This window comes from Eriocheir sinensis, chromosome 12, assembly GCF_024679095.1.
Source record: "Eriocheir sinensis breed Jianghai 21 chromosome 12, ASM2467909v1, whole genome shotgun sequence".
NCBI classification, from domain to species: domain Eukaryota; kingdom Metazoa; phylum Arthropoda; class Malacostraca; order Decapoda; family Varunidae; genus Eriocheir; species Eriocheir sinensis.
Window position 1 is genome coordinate 18,823,331 of NC_066520.1, and position 22,500 is coordinate 18,845,830.

Sequence of the window (22,500 nt, forward strand, 5' to 3'; positions counted from 1 at the left end):
TATCTTCTAGGATGATATACTGACAAGAAACTCCACCTTGTCTAAACTCTCTCTCTCTCTCTCTCTCTCTCTCTCAATTATTTTCCCCAAAGAACTATAATCTTTTCTCACTCTTCTCCATTACCTCCTCCTCCACCTCTTCCTCTCCTGCTCCTCTTTTTGATGCTCCTCCTCCTCCTATTCCGTTTCCATCTTCCTCTCCTCCTCCTTCTTCAACTCCTTTTCTTCCTTCGTTTTCTATTCCTCCACTCTCTCCTCCTTCTGCTCCTTCTCCTCTTCCTCCTTTTACTCTTTTCCATTTTTCTTGTTCCCCTCCTCTTTCTCCATCGGTCATCTCTCCTCTTTTTTAACTTCTCCTCCTCCTTCTCCTGCTCCTCCACACTCTTATTCTTATTCTTTAAACTCAATATATATTTTTTTCCCTAATGGCTTCGATTCAAGTTATTATCGGCAGCCAGAGACAAGGGATCCAGGTACGCTTGCCCGCCGCCTCAGTAATAACAATCTCACGCTGAAAATGATGAGGGTGATCCTAATCTCTCAAGGGAATTGGCAACGGTGGAGGAGGATGAGGATGAGGAGAAGGAGAAGAGGACGAGGTGGAGGATGAAGGGGAAGAGGAGGATGAGGAGCAGGAGAAGGAGGAGGACGAGGTGGAGGATGAAGGGGAAGAGGAGGATGAGGAGGAGGAGAAGGAGGAGGACGAGGTGGAGGATGAAGAGGAGGATGAGGATGAGGAGGAGAAAGAGGAGGACGAGGTGGAGGATGAAGGGGAAGAGGAGGAGGATGAGGAGGAGAAGGAGGAGGACGAGGTGGACGATGAGGATGAGGAGAAGGAGAAAGAGGAGGACGAGGTGGAGGATGAAAGGGAAGAGGAGGACGAGGAGGAGAAGGAGGAGAAGGAGGTTTTAAAAGATTCGAGGGTACTGGATGATTTCTGTCGTGTTGGTGATGATGAAAGAAAGCGAAGGAAAAAATAAGAATGATAATAATAATAATAAACAACAGAAGAAAAAGTAAAGCGGCAGCAGAAGAAAAACTGAAGGAAAAATAAGATGAAGAAGACGACGAGGTGAAAACAGATATAAAAAGGGAATAACAGAGAGAATAGGATAAAGGATGAGAGAGATGACGAGGTGAATATACGCAAGAAGGCATGATAAAAAGAATATGATAAGGGTTGAGACAGAAAATGAAGTAGATATATAGAAAAAGAAGCATTACCGAACAGAATATGAAGAACCTCAGACAGTTGATGTAGCGGAAGCATACGTAAAAAAGGAACAAAAGATAAAGACTAGGATAAAGTTGAGGTGAGTGATGGCATTATACAAGAGACAGACACAAGAGGCGGATGACATAATGCTTAAGGTAACAAACTGACGCGTTACAGAGAATTGAGAGATTGATTGAATGTATAAACTAAAGACCTCGAGGGGAAGGACGGGCAGGGAGGGAAGGGGAGGAAGGGAGGGAGGGGGGTGAGGGAGAAAAAGAGAGAGAGAGAGAGAGAGAGAGAGAGAGAGAGAGAGAGAGAGAGAGAGAGAGAGAGAGAGAGAGAGAGAGAGAGAGAGAGAGAGAGAGAGAGAGAGAGAGAGAGAGAATAAGAAAAATAGCATGAGGGAAAATAAAATAAAGGAAACAATAAGAGTGAGAGAAGTTATAAAAATAGAAAAATAAAAATAGAAAATAATCGAAAAAAGAGGAAATTTAAACTAGATAAGAAAATAATTGGGGAAATGAGAAAAATAAAAAAATAAAGGAAAAAATAAAGTAATAAGCTGAAGTAGGCGTAAGTAATTCACAAATCATTCACTTCACCTCTCTCTCTCTCTCATTATTTCTGTATTATTCAGTAATTGGCCTCAGTTATCAGTTAATTGGTTCAAAAGAATGAATCTCTCTCTCTTATCTCTATCTTAATGAAGACGAAATTAATTAGTGATCTCATTGCGAACACTTTAAACAATATTGATTTTGTTATAATGATGATGACGGTAATATTGATGATGATGATGAAATATTAAACTCCACGTAGACAAAACCAACGGACAAAAAGATCGACAGAAAGACAGACAGACAGACAGACAGGCAGACAGCATCGCGTCCAAAATTACGGTAATAGTAGCAATATTAGCAGTAGTAATAGCAGTTGTAATAGCAGTAGTAATAGCAGTTGTAATAGCAGTAGTAATAGTAGCAGTAACGGTAATGGTCGTAGCTACAATAAAAAATAATAATGAGAAGAAGAAAATGAGAGAAGGAGTAAAGAAGGAATGAGGAGGATAAGAAAGAGGATGATGAAGATGAGGAGGTGGTGGAGGAAGGAGAGGAAGAGGAGGAGATGAAGAGCAGGTGAAATAACAGGTGACACGCAACACTTGAGAGAGAGAGAGAGAGAGAGAGAGAGAGAGAGAGAGAGAGAGAGAGAGAGAGAGAGAGAGAGAGAGAGAGAGAGAGAGAGAGAGAGAGAGAGAGAGAGAGAGAGAGAGAGAGAGAGAGAGAGAGAGAGAGAGAGAGATTTACCTAGCACAGCAGGTAACCGAGCGAATAATCGGAAGACTTAGCACCGACAGGAAGTTGCAAATATTCCACTGTTTGACTACTAATACGAGGGTGTAAGTCAACCTCTCTCTCTCTCTCTCTCTCTCTCTCTCTCTCTCTCTCTCTCTCTCTCTCTCTCTCTCGTGAGGCGTGTCCTCAGCGCTGCAGTTGCTTATTGTTTAAACAGGAAATTGTCTGTCTCACCCCCACCAAAGTTGACAGTTTAAGAAGTTTCTGCATTTTCTGGGCGGAGGAGGAAAGACAGAAGAAGGGAGGAGGAGGAGGAGGAGGAGGAGGAGGAGGAGGAGGAGGAGGAGGAACACAAAGGAAGAACAAACAACAGCAGACCTGATGGTTTTTACGAGGCTGTTTGTTTCAAGCCACACTAACTATCTAATCAAAGGTGGAATATGAAGGACAGCAAAGGCGAAGGCTCCTCCCCAACCCCCATCCCTCCAACCAAAGTTGGCAGGAAACGAAAAAGAACCATGCAGTATGGAAAAACTGCATGGAAATTATGTAGGAAGGGGAAAAGAACTACCATTACTGTACTATCAACGATATCACAGGGTAGAGAATCCGAACATTAACGACTCGATTGAGGAAGAAGTGTTTGGCTTCGTGCGACGAAATTGTTATTTCTTCTTGTTCTCCTCGTTAAGATCACTAAATCATTTAAACATTTAAAAAATTTCTATTAGATCGCCTCGCATTCTTTGTTTTGATTGGCTGAATAAATTTACTTCCTTATAAATTTCTTAACCTAGGAAATTTTTTTGTTATACTCCGTTGAACCCGTTCTAACTTTTTTACGTCTTTTTCTATAATAGGGAGACCAAAACTGTACACAGTACTCTAGATGGGGTCGAACCGGCGAATTATACAGTTTTAATATTACTTTTTCCGATTTATTTTTAGAGAGAGAGAGAGAGAGAGAGAGAGAGAGAGAGAGAGAGAGAGAGAGAGAGAGAGAGAGAGAGAGAGAGAGAGAGAGAGAGAGAGAGAGAGAGAGAGGAGGAGGAGGAGGTGGAGTAGGAGGAGGAGGAGGTGGTGGTGGATGAAGAGAACGAGGTAGAGAAGGAAAAGAGGATGTGTAAAAGGAGAAAAGCAAAAGAGGGATTGGAGAAGAAGGAAAATGGAAAGAAAGAGGAGAAGGAGGAGGAGGATGACGAAGAAGGAAGGTTGAAGGGAGAGAGGAAGGGGGGTGAGGAAAAAGGAGCAGGGAGGGAGGGAGGAACGGAGGAGGATGTGTGGGAGGAGAAAGGGAGAGAGAGTGAGGAAGAAGACATGTCACTTTCCTCCACTCCTTTCCACGTAACTAATACTTTCCTGTTCCTGTTCCTCCTCCGCCTCTTCCTCTCCTAATCTTAATCACAGCAGGAAGGTAAGAAATATTAGTAAGTTTTCTTAGTTTTAATTACAATCGGAAATTTCAACGACGCAGTAGGTAGTGATCCAAATGTATTTTAGCTCAGAAATTTCAACAGAGCAGTAGGTAGTGATCTGAAGACACTTTTCTTGACCTACTACTACTACTACTCCTACTACTACTGCCATTACACCCACTACAGCCCTACTACCACCACCACTACCACCATTACCACCACCACCAGCACTACCTCCAACATTTTTATACCCACTCGTAACCTTCCCTCCTACCCTCACACCCCTCCTCCTCACCCCCACCCCCACCACCACCACCACCATTATCCTCCTCCTCCTCCTCCTCCCTTCAGGGTAAGCCGGAGTACCAATCTTCACTTATTTATTCTTTCTTCTTTTTTTCTTCTTCCTCCTTGTTTTCTCGTCCCTCAGTTTTTGTTATTTTTAGTTATTATCATTATGTTTATATTTATTATTATTCGTTATCGTTAATATTATTTTTTCTCTTTTTTCTTTTATGTCCTCTTTCACCAGTTCTCCTCCTCCTCTTTCTCTTCTTAAGTATAACACTTCTAAGGTTACTATCTCCTCTTTTCTCTCTCTTCTCCTCTTCTTCCTTTTCTTCCTTCTAGTAACCATTCTCCTCCTCTTCTTCCTCCTCCTCCTTCTCTCCCGCGTACTCCTCCACCTCCTACTTATACACCTTTTCCTCCTCCTCCTTCTGCTCCTCCTCCTTGTTGTTTATACTTATTCAACAACAACTTTATATGCAATTCTCATGCAAAATATATGTAAAGACTGTTGTGAGAGTCTAGAGTCGGTATTAATAAACCTTTTAATATTTCCCGCTGAACATGAACTGCCAAAAGAGAATGTGAGGTTGTATGTCTTTCTGTCTGTCTGTTTGGCTGTCTATCTATATCTATCTATCTGTCTTTAAAAGGAGGGTGAGAGGTGAGAGAGGTTAGGAATGCAAGAAAGAGGAAGAGGAGGAGGAGGAGGAGGTGAAAAAGGAGAACAAAGAAGAGAATGAGACACTGGGAGGAAAGGAAATGAAACAAAGGATAGATATGAAGGAAGGGAAGGAAGGGAAGGTTAAGGAAAGGGGAGGAACGAACCCACACATCCATAGGCAAAAACCATAATCTCTCTCTCTCTCTCTCTCTCTCACGCATAAATCTCCCTTTCTAAAACATTTCCCTCCACCTTACATCCTCCTTTCTCCTCCCTCCTCCCTTTCCTCCTTTTCCTCCAACCCCTTCCCCTCTCCCCCAGCATCCGGCCAATACCACAATATATCCGGTCCCCCCCTCCCCCCCTTAAGAGAGAGAGAGAGAGAGAGAGAGAGAGAGAGAGAGAGAGAGAGAGAGAGAGAGAGAGAGAGAGAGAGAGAGAGAGAGAGAGAGAGAGAGAGAGAGAGAGAGAGAGAGAGAGAGAGAGAGAGAGAGAGAGAGAGAGAGAGAATGGTCCGTGTCATGTATTTAATGAAGCTAACAGGTATCGCCTCATTAATCTTGCTTCCCGCCAAGTAATAATTATCCTGGTGGTGGTGGTGGTGGTTATTATAGTAGTAGTAGTAGTAGTAGTAGTAGTAGTAGTAGTAGTAGTAGTAGTAGTAGTAGTAGTAGTAGTAGTAGTAGTAGTAGTAGTAGTAGTAGTAGTAGTAGTAGTTAAAAGGTAAAGAGATGAAAAGAAAAGGAAATGGAAAAGAGGAGAATGAAAGGGAAGAAAATAATGAGAATTAGAATAAGAAAAGAAAAGAAGAAAAAGAAAAGAAAAAGATAAAGAAAGGCAAGAATGAGAGAATAAAATTGATAGATAGATAAACAGAGAGAGAGAGAGAGAGAGAGAGAGAGAGAGAGAGAGAGAGAGAGAGAGAGAGAGAGAGAGAGAGAGAGAGAGAGAATGGGGGGAGGGGGCAGGAAGACACAAATCCCTAAACGTTGCCTAACACCCCACCGCCCAAGGCCCCTCCGTCCCCTCCCCCCCTTTTCTCCCCTCCCCCCTTTCCTCCTCTCCCCCCTTCTTTCTTCTTTTCCTCCCTTTTTTCTTTATTCATACACCTCTTTTCTTTCTTTCTTCTCCCACTCCTCCTTCTCCTTCTTCCTTTCTTCTTTTGTCCTGTCATTCTTCTTCTTCCCTTCTTCTTCCTTTTTTTGTCCCTCCTCTTTTTGCTCTTCTCTACTCTCTCTTTTCTTTTCCTCTCCTCTTTCTTCTTTACTCACTACTTCATCTTTATTCTTCCTCCCTTTCTATTGTTTTTCTCTTCCTTTCTTTCTCCCTAATTTCATTTTTCTTTCTCTCCTCTTTTCTTTCTTGTTTATCTTTTTTCTGTGATTTCTCTCTTTTCTCTCTTCCTTCATTTCTTTATTTTTTATCTCCTTTCCTCCCTCGCTTCTTTCATACTTTCCTCCTTCCCTCCCTCGAGGCATGAATATTGAAGTACTCTCCATAATGTAAGTTTTTCACCACCACCACCACCACCACTACCACCACCACCACCACCACCACCACCACTACCATCGTCAGTACCACCATCACCACCACCATCATCACCATTACAACTTATACTATAACCATTACCATCACCACCACAAAAACCATGTTCATCACCACTAACACCACCGCCAACACCAAATTCCATCACCACCACTAACCGATATCATATAATCCATTCCTCTCTCTCTCTCACGTACGTACTATTACTACCAGCACTACCACCACCACCACCACCACCACCACCACCCTTCTCCTCCTCTTCCTCCTCCTCCTCCTCCTCCTCTTCCTCAACCCCATCTTATTACCATTCCCTTCCCCCCCTTCCCCGAACCCCTTCCCCTGAGGCATTGGGCAGATGGAATAGACTTGGCCCAGCACAAAACTCATTACCCATGGGCTTCGGGGGCATGGGCTGGGCACGGGGCATGGCTTACCACCGGGGGGCATGGGGGAAGAAGAGGGGGGAAGGGGGGAAGGGGGGAAGGGGAAGGAGAGGAAGGAGAGAGAAGGAAGAGAGAGAGAGAGAGAGAGAGAGAGAGAGAGAGAGAGAGAGAGAGAGAGAGAGAGAGAGAGAGAGAGAGAGAGAGAGAGAGAGAGAGAGAGAGAGAGAGAGAGAGAGAGAGAGAGAGAGAGAGAGAGAGAGAGAGAGAGAGAGAGAGAGAAGGGATTATGGCATGGTCGGTCAAGTAAAAGGAAAAGAGGAATGGGAGGAAGAGGAGGAGAAGGAGGAGGAGGAGGAGGAGGAGGAGGAGGAGGAGGAGGAGGAGGAGGGTTGGAAGCTTTCATCCTATTTGGCGATTTCTATTTTTGGAGAGTAAGAATGAAGGGAGGAGGAGGAGGAGGAGGAGGAGGAGGAGAAAAAAATGCAAAATAAGGGAGAAGAAAGAAAGGGAGGAGTTCGAAGGATGAAAAGGAGTGAAGGAAGGAGATGGCAGTGAAGATGAACCGTCTCTCTCTCTCTCTCTCTCTCTCTCTCTGTAACTAAACGCGAGAGAGAGAGAGAGAGAGAGAGAGAGAGAGAGAGAGAGAGAGAGAGAGAGAGAGAGAGAGAGAGAGAGAGAGAGAGAGAGAGAGAGAGAGAGAGAGAGAGAGAGAGAGAAATAAAAACGAAACAAAAGATAAGAAAGCAACACAACATAAGAAACACGATTAAAACTGCCTGTCCAAATATGAGCTTCGTTTCAAATACGCCCCTCCCCCCCTTGCCCCCCCTCCTCTCCCCCCTATCGCCCCCCCCAATAAAAAAAAACTGAGTACGATAACCGATAAGAAAAAAAAAAGATGACGATGAAGGAACGATACCCCATAAGACTAATTACACGGATGATGTGGAGATAATGAGACCGTGATTAGATAGGGTGAAGGGAGGAAGGGAAGGGGTGCAGGGAGGAAGGGAGGAGGTGTGAGTAGGGTAATAGGTAACAAAGGCGTGGGGAGGAAGGGGAAGAAGGGGGGGTGAAGATCTGAGGGATGGAAGGGGAATGAAGAAGGAGAGGCAAAGGAAAGTAAAGGAAAAGGAAGGAAGGAAGAGGAGGTGAATGAGGGTGAGGAAAAGGAGGGAGGGAGAGGAGGAGGTGTAAGGTAACAGGTAACAGGAGAGGTGTGATGGGGAAGAGGAATATGGAGAGGAAAGAGCTGAAGGAAGGAAGGAAGAGGAGGTTGATGAGGGAGAATGAGGATAAGGGAGAGGAAGGAGGGAGGGAGGAAGTGTAAGGTAATAGGTAACAAAGAGGGTGTGGTGAGGAAGGGGAAGAGGGAGACGAAAGGGCTGAAGAAAGGAAGGAGAGGAGGTAGACGACGTAGGGTGCGATAAGGTGACGCAGACTGACGTATATTGACGGAGAAGGACGCAGAGTGAGATAATGTGACTTAGAATGAAGGAGAACGACGCAGAACAACGCAGGGAGAACGTATAAAAAGGCAGAAGTAGATAGTGTGAGACAGCGTAACGGAGAACAACAAAGGGTGACGCAGAATGACGCAGTAAGACGCAGAACAACGCAGGGTGACGCAAGATGACGTAGAATGATACAGAAAGACGTTGAATGGCACAAAACGACGTACGATGACGAAGGATAAGACAGGGTAAGGTAAGATAAGGGAGGGTAAAACAGGATGACGCAGGGTAAGGCAAGGTAAGGAAGGGTAAGATAAGGTAGGATGAGTCAGGATAAGGCAGAGTGAGTCAGGGCGAGGCAGGGTGAGTCAGGATAAGACCGGGTGAGTCAGGGGTAAGGCAGGGTGAGGCAGGGTAAGACAGGGTGAGTCAGGACAAGTCAGGGTGAGGCAGGGTGACCACAGACCACCACATCCGCTCAGCGCGTGCTCGTAATGGCCGAGGGTCAAGGTTTTCTCTCCCTCCTTCAGTCCTTAACTCCATTTTTTTATTTATTTCCTTCCCTCCTTCGTCCATTACCCCCTCACTCCTTCCTTCCAGTTCTTTGTTTTGTTATTTCCTCCCTTCTTCTCCCTTTTTCTTATCTCCTTTTCTCCTTCCCCCTCCTTCTCTTCGTCCATTACCCATTTATCTTTATTTTCCTTCCAATTTTTTGTTTTGTTCCTTCCTTCCTTCTTTCCTTGTCCTTATATTTATTTCTTTTCTCTTCATATATTTTCCTCATCCTTTTTCTCTACCTCCATTTTCCTTTCCTTCTTTCCATCTCCTCTTTCTTCTTTCCAAGCTCCTAATTCATCTTTATTCTTCCTCCTTCTCTTTCTATTTTTTTCCTCTCTCTGTTCATATTTCCCTCCAATCTCCGTTTTAGTTTTCTTTCCTCTTCTTCTTTCCTTTGTACATCTTTCTCTCTTTCCCTCCATTTTTCGTAATTATTTCCTTTCCTCCCTCTCCTCCTCCTCCTCTCCTCTTCGCCTATCTTCCCTTCCTTCCCTTCCTCCAATCTTCGTTTTAGTTTTCTCCTTCCCTCCTTTCCTTCTTCCATTACTCCCTCACTCATTTCCCCAACTTTTTCTTCCAAGACGGGTGAGGAAAAAAAAGTTGAGGAAGGGGGGAGGAAAGAGTAAATGGTTGAGGGGGGCGGAAGGGAGGGGAAGGGATGGGGGTGGAGAGGGGAGTGGAGGGGGGAGGGGGGTTGTCCCACGTGCTCAGGTGACAGCAGGTGACCCCCAAACACCTGAGATTCGATTCAGTTCAGGTGTGTGACTGTGTGTGTGTGTGTGTGTGTGTGTGTGTGTGTGTGTGTGTGTGTGTGTGTGTGTGTGTGTGTTTTGTTTATCCGTTTTATTATTCCCCTGTCTCTTTGTCTGTCTAAATCTGTCTGTCTGTTTGTTTGTCTCTGTCTGTTTCCCTGCTAATTACGTTCACGATAGAATATTAATAAAAAGATCCTTCCCCTTCCTCCTTTTCTTCCTTTTCCTTCTTTCTTCAGTTCTTCCTTTCTATCCTAGTTTTTCCTTCTTCCTATCTTTTATCCCACTCCTTCCCTTCTTCTTTTTATATTTCTCCTGATCCCTCCTGCGATTTCTCATCCTGCTTCCTCCCCCCCCCTCTCCTTCTTCTTCCTCTTCTTCTTCCTCCCCCTCCTCCTCCTTCCTGTGTATATCACGTCCGCAACAGAAAAAGAATCATCACCTTTTACCCTCAAATCACCACCACAACCACCCCCACCACAACCCCCACCCCCACCACCAATGATCTCTCTCTCTCTCTCTCTCTCTTTCGACATGGAAAAAAATAAAGAAAAAGAACGAAGGAAGAGAGAAAGAAAAAGAAGAAGAAAGGAATTGTCAAAAGAGAGAAAGAGAAAGAACGAATAAGGAGAGAAAGAAAGAGGGAGAAAGCAAAAGTTGAAAGAGAAAGAAAGAAAGACCATAAATTCATACAACAACACACAAGGAAGAGGAAAAAAATCAATCATCATAACTCACGAGAGAAAGAGAGAGAAGAAAAATAACATAAAAGAGAAAGAGAAAAAAAAGAAAGATGATGACAAACAAGGAAAAACAAAAACAAAAACAAACAACAAAAAAAAAACCAATCACTCATAACTCACGGAAAAGAAAAGAAGAAAAACAGCAACCAATACGAAGAGAGAAAGAGAAGAAGAAAGAAAGAGAAAGAAAGGAAGAGATAAAAAAAGACAAGCGAGGAAAAAAAACACATTGAAAATAATAGGAAAAAAAAACAATCACACTCATAACTCACGGAAAAGAAAAAAAAGCAACTAATAAGAAGACAGAAAGAGAAGAAGAAAGAAAGAGAAAGAAAGGAAGAAAGATTAAAAAAGACAAGAGATGAAAAAAAAAACCAGGAAAAATCAATCACCACAACTCACGTAAAAGACCCCCAAAACACAGACAAACAGACAATCCAATACCCAGACAGACAAGGCAGCGGAAACAAAGAAGACACGCACGAACCCAAAAAAGAAAGAAGAAAACAGAACAGAAGCATATCCTCGATTGCGTTACAAGGATTCAATTGGCTCGTCACCTCACAATGGCCCATAACTCACCACTATGCGCGTGTGAGTGAGTGTGTGTCTGTGGGCGTGTGTGCGTGTGCTAAAATGTGACCTCAAATTCTGCTCCAGTCTCGGTATTCGCTAACGGCTGATTGGCTGAGTGGATGCTCTTTAATAGGATCGGATCGTGTAATAGAGTTGGTTTTGTTCTTCTTTTTTTGGGGGGGAGACTTAATTTTTCCTGTTTTTTTTATGTGATTTGGTTATGATATTTATTGTTTTTTTTTTCTCTTTCTCTGTTAACTTTTGCTTTCTTTATCTGTTTGTGTTTTCTTTCAATTTTTGCTCTCTCTCTCTCTCTCTCTCTCTCTCTCTCTTCGTTCGTTCTTTCTTTTCTTTCTTTTTGTGTCGTATTTTCTTTGATTTGATCGATCCGTGTAATGAGAATCTTGTTTAGTTGTTGCTTTTTCAATTTATATTTTTTCTTCTTTTGTTCTGTTTTTTTTTTTTTTTCATTGCTTGTCTTTTTTTGTCTTGGTTGGTTGGTTGATTAGTGTGGATTTTGGGTGGAGTGAGTTGGTTCAGTATTCTTCCAATTTCCATATTAATCTGATTTTTTCTTTTTCTCAGTCTTTTCTCTTTTATTTATTTATTTCATTTATTCTATTTTTTTTATTTTATCTTTTTCAATCATCTCACTGCTTGATTTTGATTTGTTTGTTTATTCATGTAAATTTTGCGTTATCATTCCTGAGTGTCTGTTTGAGATTGCTGTTTTATATTTTTTTCTGTAGCTTAATAGAAGAAGAAGAAGAAGAAGAAGAAGAAGAGTAACAACAACAACAACAACAACAACAACAATAATAATAATAATAATAATAATAATAATAATAATAATAATAATAATAATAATAATAATAACAATAATAATAAAAAAATAAAAATCCTTGACCCGCCCTTCCTGTATCTATCTTCGCGTTACTACTTGCTCTTCTGACCTCACGAATGGGTTCAGGATACTCTCAGCCCTCAAGGGAACGCAAGAGGCGAATAGAAATATGCATATCAGATTCTCCATTAAAAAAAACTATCTAAAAATTAAATGTTTACGAGCGATCGGCCGAGCGGCTCCATATATATTTTTTACGGCATATAAACATCATTTGCTTTAAAGACCAATAAATTTATGCAGGAAGACACGCCCCACGGCCCTGCCAAACAAAATTAAAGGAATACACATCACACACACGCGTACACACAAACGCACACACTTTCACAGACTCACACTCACACTCACACACACACACACACAGATAAGAGGGAGGTACTAAATAGCTATCAAAACGAAGGAAAAGAGAAGATGACAAAGAAGTAGAGGAGGAAAACGAAGAAGAGGAAAAGGAAAAAAATGCAAACAACAGCAGCAACAAAAACAACAAGAGGAAGAAGAAGAACGAGAAAGAGAGAACACGAACAAGAAAAAAAGACTTGAAGTAAAAGATCCAGAGAGAAAAAAAAAGAACATGAGGAAGAGCAAGAAGAACCAGAGCAAAAGAAAAAAAAAAAACTACAAAAACCAGACGAAGAAGAATAAGACAAAGTGCACAAGATTACATTATAGATTACATATAAATAAAACACGAACTTACATAACTTACATAACTCACTTCAAAAAAATAGATCACCCTCCCTCTGACGTATATATTATCTACAGACTCCGCGAAAGAACATAAATCTAACTCAGGACAATAATTATACAGAGAAGACAAAACATAAAAAAAAGGGAAGAATATATATACGTTAGCCGTTCGTAAAAGGGATACAATAGAACACGAAGGGATTGTAATTTAGAACGCTCAAAGGATAAATACACGCTGTTACGAATTGTATAAAGATCTGTGTATATTTCATTGAGGAGAAAAAATACTGTTGGAAAATATTAAGGAACGAGTTGAGATGATTGAGAGAGACGGAGTTACAGCGAGAGCGAGAGAGTGGTGTTAGCGGCAGTGTTGGTGGTGTTGGTGATGGTGTTGATGGTATCTGAGGTGGCAATGGTGCTGGTGGTGGTGATGGAAGGTACTGGGGACGGTGGTATTGGTGAGGGAGGCTACTGGCGGCATTGGTGTTAGCGGTGTTGGTGGTGTTGATGGAGGTGGTGTTGATGGTGATTGTAGTAGAGGTGGCAATGGTGCTGGTGGCGGTGATGGAGGGTACTGGCGGCGGTGGTATTGGTGAGGGAGGCTACTGGCGGTATTGGTGTTGGTGGTGTTGATGGTGGTGGTGGTGGTGGAGAGGCAGGGGATGACGGATGTTCAGGTAGAGAAGGTAAGACTCGCCACGTAATGACCAGGTAGGCGATGAGGAGACTACCTGCGCTCTCTCTCTCTCTCTCTCTCTCTCTCTCTCTCTCTCTCTCTCTGATATCGGACTCATAAACTTAATATTTCCTCACTTTCTTTGTTTCCTCTTCTTCTTCTTCTCCCTCCCTCTCTTCTTACCTCCTTCCTCCCTTTGTCTATCCTTTCCTCCTTCCTCTTCTCCCTCCTCCTCCTCCTATTCCTCCCCCCCTCCCCCCACTTCCTTCCTGTGTTATATGAGAGAGAGAGAGAGAGAGAGAGAGAATATATGGTAAAGACATAATACTAACTTTTTGGTATTAATTGGCGGGTACGTGAAGAGAATGAGTGAAGAGGAGAGAAAGAGAGAGAGGAGGAGGAGGAGGAGGAGGAGGAGGAGGAGGAGGAGGTAGGTGTGTCCCTTTAACTGTTAGGTACTTTTGCCTCCTCCTCCTCCTCCTCCTCCTCCTCCTCCTCTTCCTCCTCCATCAGGGCACGGTTGGTCACTGCCGCGGGGCCTTCCTTCCCTCCTTCCTTCTGAGACCACCCTCGTTCTTCCTCCCTCTCCTCCACACCCTCCTCCCTCAGGCTTCAAAATTCTCTACTCCCCCGCCCCCCCTCTTCTCTCTCCCTCTCCCTCTCTCTCTCTCTCTCTCTCTCTCTCTCTCTCTCTCTCTCTCTCTCTGTGCAAACTGCTTATTAATGGACCATATGGTGTTTCTATGTGGTCTGTAATTCTATATAATATTTCTCTCTCTCTCTCTCTCTCTCTCTTCTTTCCTTCCTTCCATCCTTTACTTCTTTCTTTTTCTCCTTTTTTTTCCCATTTCTTTATTTCATTTTTTCTCCTTTTTTCTGATTATTATCCTTCTTTTCCTTCCTTCCCTTCCCCTTCTCCCCTTACACAACCATTCCCTTACCCTTTCCCTTTCCCCTAACTTCCCCTTTTTTTATCCCTTTTCCCTTCCATATCCCTCCCCATTCCATCCCTTCCCTCTTTCATACCCTTTCCCTCCTTCTCCTCTTCCCTTAGACTTCCCTTTTCCTATTGCATGCTCCTTCATCCCCTCTCTTCTCCCATACCTGCTTCATCCCCTTTTCCCTCCCATCCCTTCATCCTTTTCTTTTCATTCCTCCTTCATTGAGTTCCCCCTTCCATTCCCTTTCCCCTCTCGATTTCCCTTCCATAACCTTATTTTTCCACTTCCCCTTCATCCCCTTTCATTCCCTTCCCTTCTCTTCACGATACCCTTCAACTTTTCAGACCTCCTTCATCCCCTTCCATCCTCCCCTTCCCCCTTTCCTCCCCTTCCCTTCACCTTACCCTTTTCTCCATAGCGTGTTCCAATAATGGATTCGTCTGTAAACACTTCTTCCAATATGGCAGCCACTTCTCTCTCTCTCTCGATAGGCTCCCTCCCCTTCTACTTTTGTCTATTCCATTTCTTTTATCTCTCCATCCTTCATTCCTGTCCGCCTACACTTTTCTCTCTCTCTCTCGCAATATTTACTTGTTTTCATCTTTCAATGTATTTCTTCCTTCCTTCCTTCCTTCCTTTCTTCTTTCTTTCCTTCTTTCCTTCCTACCTAAATCTAATCCTAAAGAATTTTTCAGCTATGTAAATAATAAAAAGTCACTCACTTGTGGTATCGGACCGCTTGCTAATGAAAATGGTAACCACACGAACGATGAAAATGAAATGGCTACAATCCTAAATAACTTTTTCGCATCCGTATTTACCGACGAAGATTGTTTATCACCTCAACCGCCGGAGGTTAGAAGGACCGAAAAGATGTTAAGTGGCGTGCTCATCGTAGAAAGTGACATTTTACGCACAATTGAAAAGATTAAAGTAAGCAAAGCTCCTGGTCCAGACAAAATTACCCCTAGGGTCTTAAAAGAAATCAAACATCAAATTTGTAAACCGCTCTCCATCATATTCAATAAATCTTTAACAGCTGGAAAAGTTCCGTCGGATTGGAAACTTGCATATGTCACACCAATTTTCAAAAAGGGGGACAAGTCTCATCCAGGAAACTATCGACCAATTAGCCTGACATCTATTGTTTGTAAGTTAATGGAGACTATCATTCGCGACAATATGGTGAAATTCTTCGAAGAAAATAATATAATAAATAATTCGCAACATGGCTTCCGTAGTAAACGTTCGTGTTTGACTAACTTACTTGATTTTTTCACTATATTTTTGAGGTGTTCGATGAAAGCAGATCAGTAGATATCATATATCTGGATTTTCAAAAGGCATTTGATAAGGTCCCCCACCAACGATTGCTCAGCAAACTACTGGCGCACGGTATCTCGGGTAACATTCACAATTGGCTTGCGGACTGGCTCTCTGAGCGGAAACAGAGAGTAGTTCTAAACGGTGTTACATCTAACTGGCTCGATGTCAAAAGCGGCGTACCTCAAGGATCAGTGCTTGGCCCCATGCTCTTCTTAATTTATGTTAATGATATCGATGATGGGCTCATTTGCAAAGTATCAAAATTTGCTGATGACACAAAAATTGCTAGTAAAGTAACTGCGATACTCGACGAAGAAGCTTTACAATCAGATATAGATCGACTTGCACGTTGGGCCAACAAATGGCAAATGAAATTTAACGTTGAGAAATGTAAAGTGTTGCACATCGGAAAAAATAACAATTGCGTTCGGTACGTAATGAATGGCCAACAACTTTCTGCAGTAAGTAAAGAAAAGGATCTTGGAATCACTATATCAAGCGATTTAAAGCCCGGTCAGCATTGTTCAGAGGTAGTTAAAACTGCAAACAAATTGGTTGGCTTCATCGGACGAGTCTTTAATAATAAATCGGAAAAAGTAATATTAAAACTGTATAATTCGTTGGTTCGACCCCGTCTAGAGTACTGTGTACAGTTTTGGTCTCCCTACTACAGAAAAGACATAGAAAAGTTGGAACGGGTCCAACGAAGAGTAACAAAGATGATTCCTAGGTTGAGAAATTTGTCATATGAACAAAGGCTTAAAGAAGTAAATTTATTCAGCCTATCAAAACGAAGAATGCGAGGCGATCTAATAGAAGTGTTTAAAATGTTCAAAGGATTCAGTGATATTAATGCGGAAGATTACTTTACAATTGATCGATCAAATAGAACAAGAAGAAATCACAATTTGAAGATAAGTGGTAATAGATTCTCGTCGCACGAAGCTAAACACTTCTTCTTCAATCGAGTTGTTAATGTTTGGAACTCTCTACCTTGTGATGTCGTTGATAGTACAACAGTTACGGCCTTCAAGAATAGATTAGACAAGTGTTTTGAATCCAACCAGCAACTAAGATATTACTCATTGTCGTAATAACGTTAAGTTCTTTCGAATACTGGTGTCCTTGTCCGCTTTTATTGCCCGGTTAGTGGTAGCAGTAATGGTAGTTCTTTCCTCTTTCCTACATAAATTCCATGCAGTTTTTCCATGCTGCATGGTTCTTTTTCCTTTCCTGCCAGCTTTGGCTGGAGGGATGGGGGGGTGGGGAGGAGCCTTCGCCTTTGCTGTCCTTCATCTTCCACCTTTGATTAGATAGTTAGTGTAGCTTGTCACAAACAACCTCGAAAGGACCAGCAGGTCTGCTGTTGTTTGTTCTTCCTTTGTGTTCCTTTGTGTTCCTTTGTACCTATCTACCTACCTACCTACCTACCTTCTCTTCCATCCTTTACCTTCTCTCCCTTCCCTCCCTTTCCTCCCTCCCTCCCTCCTTGCTATAGAGAGATTGTCAGCTTACGTGTTAACCATAATGGATGTAGGGAGAGAAGGAGGGAGGGAGGAAAGGGATGGAGGGATGGAGGGATGGAGGGAAAGGGAGAGAGGGATGGAGGGAAAGGGAGGGAGGGATAGGAGAATGATGGATGAAGGGGCCATGGGTAGAAAGGATGGGTGGAACGAAGGAGGGAAGGAAGGAAGGAGGGAAGGAAGGAAGGAAGGAAGGAAGGAAGGAAGGAAGGAAGGAAGAAAGAAGCAAAAGAACGAACGGGTGAGAAGTAGAAAAAAAATGTATAGAAAAAGAACATAAGAACATAAGAAGAAAAGAGGAAGAGGAAAAAAGGAAGGAAGAAGAGGAGGAAGGAAGAAAGGAAGGAAGGAAGGAAGGAAGGAAAGAAGGAAAATACGAAAGAAAGAAAGGCAAGTAAAAAAAAGTACAATAAATAAGAGAATAAACAATAATAATCAATAATAAAAGAAAATTGTGTCCAAGTGATATTGCAAATGTGTGTGTTAGTGTGTGTGTGTGTGTGTGTGTGTGTGTGTGTGTGTGTGTGTGTGTAATAAAGGACCCTGCACATACAACCCCAGGGATTTTTCAAGGGAGGGGAAGGAAGAAAGGAAGGGAGGAGGAGGAGGAGGAAGAGGGGAAGGAAGAGGAGGAAGAGGAGGAGGTAAGAAGGAAACCTAGCAGACCATGAAAGGAAGAAAGGTATTAACTAACTCCTCTTTTCACCTCCTCCTCCTCCTCCTCCTCCTCCTCCTCCTCCTCTTACACTTCTAGATGATGTCAATGATAGGAAACAACTCTCTTTGTAGTGTTAAAAGACTCAGCAATCTCTCTCTCTCTCTCTCTCTCTCTCTCTCTCTCTCTCTCTCTCTCTCTCTCTCTCTCTCTTAAGCTTATAAAATACCTTTGCTACCTAAAATAAAAAGAATGAGAGAGAGAGAGAGAGAGAGAGAGAGAGAGAGAGAGAGTTTGGATGTTTGAAATTGTTACGTTTTTTTCTCGGAGTTTGCAAGGAATGTTAATGTGTGTGTGTGTGTGTGTGTGTGTGTGTGTGTGTGTGTGTGTGTGTGTGTGTGTGTGTGTCCCGTTTATCCACGCGTATCATGCACTATATATCTCTCTCTCTCTCTCTCTCTCTCTCTCTCTCTCTCTCTCTCTCTCTAAAACATCAATTTAAGCGATAAAAACAAAAACAGGATTAGCAAGACTGACGACAACACACACACACACACACACACACACACACACACACACACACACACACACACACACACACACACACACGCACAGGCTTGATGGATCTCTCTCCGTTTAAAAATCTGGTTTGGTTTCAGTCTCGCTCAAAGAAATAAATAACAGAATAAATATTTCTCGTGTGACTCGTTTTTTTTTTTGTTTGAGGTCCAAAGTTTTAAATGTCAAGCGAAATTGTGCGTGCGTGTCCGTGCATCCCATTACGTGTGTGTGTGTGTGTGTGTGTGTGTGTGTGTGTGTGTGTGTGTAAACGGGTATGACAATAGATTCTTCTCCGTGTGCGTGTGCGTGTGCGTGTGTGTGTGTGTGTGTGTAAAGACAAATTCACCTGACAGATTGCAGGCAGGTACAGACGTTCAGGTAATCAGAGAGACAAATGAACGAAAAGGAGAGACAAAGAGGGAAAGACAGGCAAACAGACAGACAGACAGACAGGCGGAGGAAGACACACACAAGCAGCCGAGACAGGGCGACAGAACTTAAAACACCGACACACAGAGACGGTACGGATCAAACAGAATAAGTAAACAAAACAGGCAAATAAAACAGGGGCAGAAATATGAGCAAACAGAAAGATAAAAATAAGAGACAAGCAAGAAATTAATATAGAGAAAAATAACCCGAAAAAACATTAAAACAAAACTTACAGAAATACAGATAGACAGACAGACAGAAAGACAGACAAACAGAGAGTAAACAGACAAAGACGAATATTTCCACAGACAAAAAAATAGTTAGGAATATTATGAAGGTAAAATCAAGTATATTAAAAAGAATAGTTGGTATAGAGACAGACAGACAGACAGACAGACAGACGTTCTCATCTTCAACTTCCTGTCCAGAGGCTGAAAAGACGTTACACACACACACACACACACACACACACACACACACACACACACACACACACACACCTGTAGAACTAACACCTGTTGCATCTTTCCCACCTTGCTCTCCTTCCCTCCCTCTCCCTTCTTCCTCTCTTCCTCCTCCTCCTCCTCCTCCTCCTTCCTGTCCTTCTCACCCTCCTCCCCTCCATCTCGTCCTTCCCTTCCTTTCCTCTATCTTACTAAACCTTATAATTTTCTCGTCTTCCCTTCCTCCTCCTCTTCTTTCTTTCTTCTTTCCTCCTCCTCCTCCTCATCATCATCATCTTCCTCTTCTCATCCGCAACGCTTTTTTTTTTCCTTTTCCATTTCTCTTTCCTTCCCTCCTTCTCTTTCTATCTCTTCTTCCTTCCTCCTTTTCCTCTTTCTCATCTCATATCGAACTCTCCTCCTCCTCCTCCTCTTCCGCTCCTACTTCAAACGTCTTGCTGTACCTCCTCCTCCTCCTCCTCCTCCTCCTCCTCCTCCTCCTCCTGTTTTTGCTCCTCCTCGCTTCACACCTGTCCACACCTGAATCTAATTTGCCATCATTAACCTCAACGAACGAATGGTTAATGACACCCTTTTTTTTGCCGTTCCTGTTGTTGTTCCTGTTCTATCTCCCCTTTCTCGTCCACTTTCTATTTATCTGTCGTTTTTTTGGTATGTGTGTGCATCCGTGTGTGTCTGTTTGTGCGTTTGTCTGTTTCTGGTGGTCTGATTCTGTTTGTCTCTCTTTCTGTCTGTCTGTCTGTCTATTTGTCTGTTTATCTGTCTTTTCTTCCTTCCCTGTTTCCTTTTATCTATATTACTGCACTGTTACTACTACTACTACTACTACTACTATCTGAAAAAGGTCAAATCATATGCAATTACAGATCAACCTTCAAGAAATAATAAAAGCAATATCTTGAAATGATGCAAAAGTGTTCGTTTAAATGCAAGTCTCCACCATTTTTGCATATCATATTTATTGTTCCTCCTCTGTATTTTTCTCAAAGTGATAATTATGTTCCAAGTCTAATTCTTTTGTTTTCCGGCAACGACCTCTGTTTGCCACCCTTTGTTCTGTTTTCATTATTGTTATCGTTATTATTGTTATTATTATTATTATTATTCTGGTGTTTATGATTTCTTACAGTTTGGAGTCTGATTCTGTTTCCAGTGGAGTTGTATTATTTTCTTGCCTAGTCTTGTAACCTCAGTATTTTTTGTCTTCTTTTTCTTCCCTTTTTCTTCTTCCATTCTTTTATTTTTCCCTCTCATTCCATCTTTCTCTTTTTCATATATATTTTTTTTGCCTAGTCATGTCTCTCCAATATCCTTAGTCCCCTTTTTCTTACTTCTTTCTTCTTTTATTCTTCTCTCAACTTTCCCTCTCTGTTCCTCTTTCTCCTCATCTATTCCCCTCACTTCCCCTTTCTCTTCTCGTTCCCCTTCCCAGTCTTGTATTTCCCATATTCTTAGTGCTCTTTATCTTCCCTCTTTCCTCTTCTATTCTTCTCTCATCTTTTCCTTTTCTGTTCCTCTTTCTCCTTCTCATTATTCCCCTCACTTCTCATTTGTTCCCCTCACTTCCCATCTCTCTCATCTTTCCCCTTCCCTATTTTATCATTCCCCTTTCCTTCCATCTTCTATCTTCTAAATGCCGTTCTTCTAGTTTCTTTCCTATCTTTATTTCCGAGATAATTCATGCTTGTCTTTTTCCTCCTTGAAGGTTAAAAAAAAATTCTAGTTCCTTTTTAACCTTTCCAAGTAGTCTTTTGAACTTTTATTAATCACTCTTTCCTGCCTGTCTCTATATCTCTCTTTCTTTTTATTTTTATTTCTCTCTCTTATTATTTTTTTTAACCAATCCTGGACAATAGTTTCTTCCTTGTACCACATTTATTTTCTGAGCTTCCCCTCACACTGTTATTTTCTCCTCGCTTTCATATCTCTAGTTTTTTTTTCTTTTTATTCCTCTTCTCTTCCTAGCATTCATCTCTCTTGTTATTTTTCAACCAATCCTGGACAATATTTTTTTTGTACCTCGATTATTTTCTGAGTTTCCCTTCACACTGTTATTTTCTCCTCGCTTTCATATCTCTAGTTTCTTTTTCTTTTCATTCCTCTTCTCATCCTTGCATTCATCTCTCTTGTTATTTTTCAACCAATCCTGGACAATGTTTTTTTTTTGTACCTCAATTATTTTCTCGAGTTTCCCTTCACACTTCTAATTTCTTTTCGCTTTCATATATCTTGTTTCTTTTTCTTTTCATTCCTCTTCTCTTCCTTGCATCCATCTCTCTTGTTATTTTTCAACCAATCCTGGACAATATATTTTTTTTGTACCTCAATTATTTTCTCGAGTTTCCCTTCACGCTTCTAATTTCTTCTTTCGACTTCATATCTCTTGTTTATTTTTTCCTTTTTTATTCATCTACCTTTTCCTTGCATTCATTCCTTTTTTTATTTTTATCAACAAATCTTTTATGTACCTCAATTATTTTCTTGAGTTTCCTTTCACACTTCTAATTTCTTCTCGCGTTCATATATCTTGTTACTTTTTCTTTTCCTTCTTTCTTTAATCTTTTAGTACATTCCTGGGAGCCTCAACTTCACTTCTTTTTGCTATATCATTTTCTGAGCTTATATATTTCTTCGCTACTCTTCAAACCGCAGATATTCTTGTCGATTTCTCTCTCTTACTCACTTTTCTCTTTCTCTCTTTCCGTAATTTCTTTTGAAGCATTCACTGACCACTTTCAATTCCTTTCTCCTGCACCCAAATCATTGCCCTTCATCTCTACCCGATTATTTCATGCTCAGTTACGTTAATTTCACTTTTATTTCTTTTATTTTTCATTTTATTTTGATTTTCAGTTGTACGAATCACGTGTAAGCTATTATTTTACTCTCTCCCTCTCCCTCCAGCAATCTCTCTCTCTCTCTCTCTCTCTCTCTCTCTCTCTCTCTCTCTCTCTCTCTCTCTCTCTCTCTCTCTCTCTCTCTCTCTCTCTCTCTCTCAATTTCATTCTTATCTCTCTTAATTTTCATTTTAAATTCTAACACGTGCAAAATAATAATACTCTCCCTGTTTTTCCCTCCCTCTCTCTCTCTCTCTCTCTCTCTCTCTCTCTCTCTCTCTCTCTCTCTCACTCGGGCATAACGGCGCTGTCCCAAAAAGACAAAGGAAGAGAAATGGAGTGAATTCATTAGCAACACCTCGAGCCCGGCCAGGTAAAAGGTGTGTTTCCAAAGGTGATGCAGGGAACGAGGGTCAGGGAGGGAGGGAGAGAGAGAGAGAGAGAGAGAGAGAGAGAGAGAGAGAGAGAGAGAGAGAGAGAGATGATAGTAGACACATAGCATTAACATAGAAGATAAATATGCTTGTCTGTGTCTCATTCTCTCCATCTATCTATCTATCTATCTGTCTATCTTTCCATAATACCCAAAAATAAGG

At 41.8% G+C, this 22,500-nt stretch overlaps 1 protein-coding gene across 4 annotated transcripts in view; it reads right to left on the minus strand.

The window, feature by feature from the left end:
- LOC126997550 (protein espinas-like) overlaps positions 1–22,500 on the minus strand; it is a 154,980-nt gene that overhangs the window by 55,963 nt on the left and 76,517 nt on the right. The window lies entirely within an intron of this gene.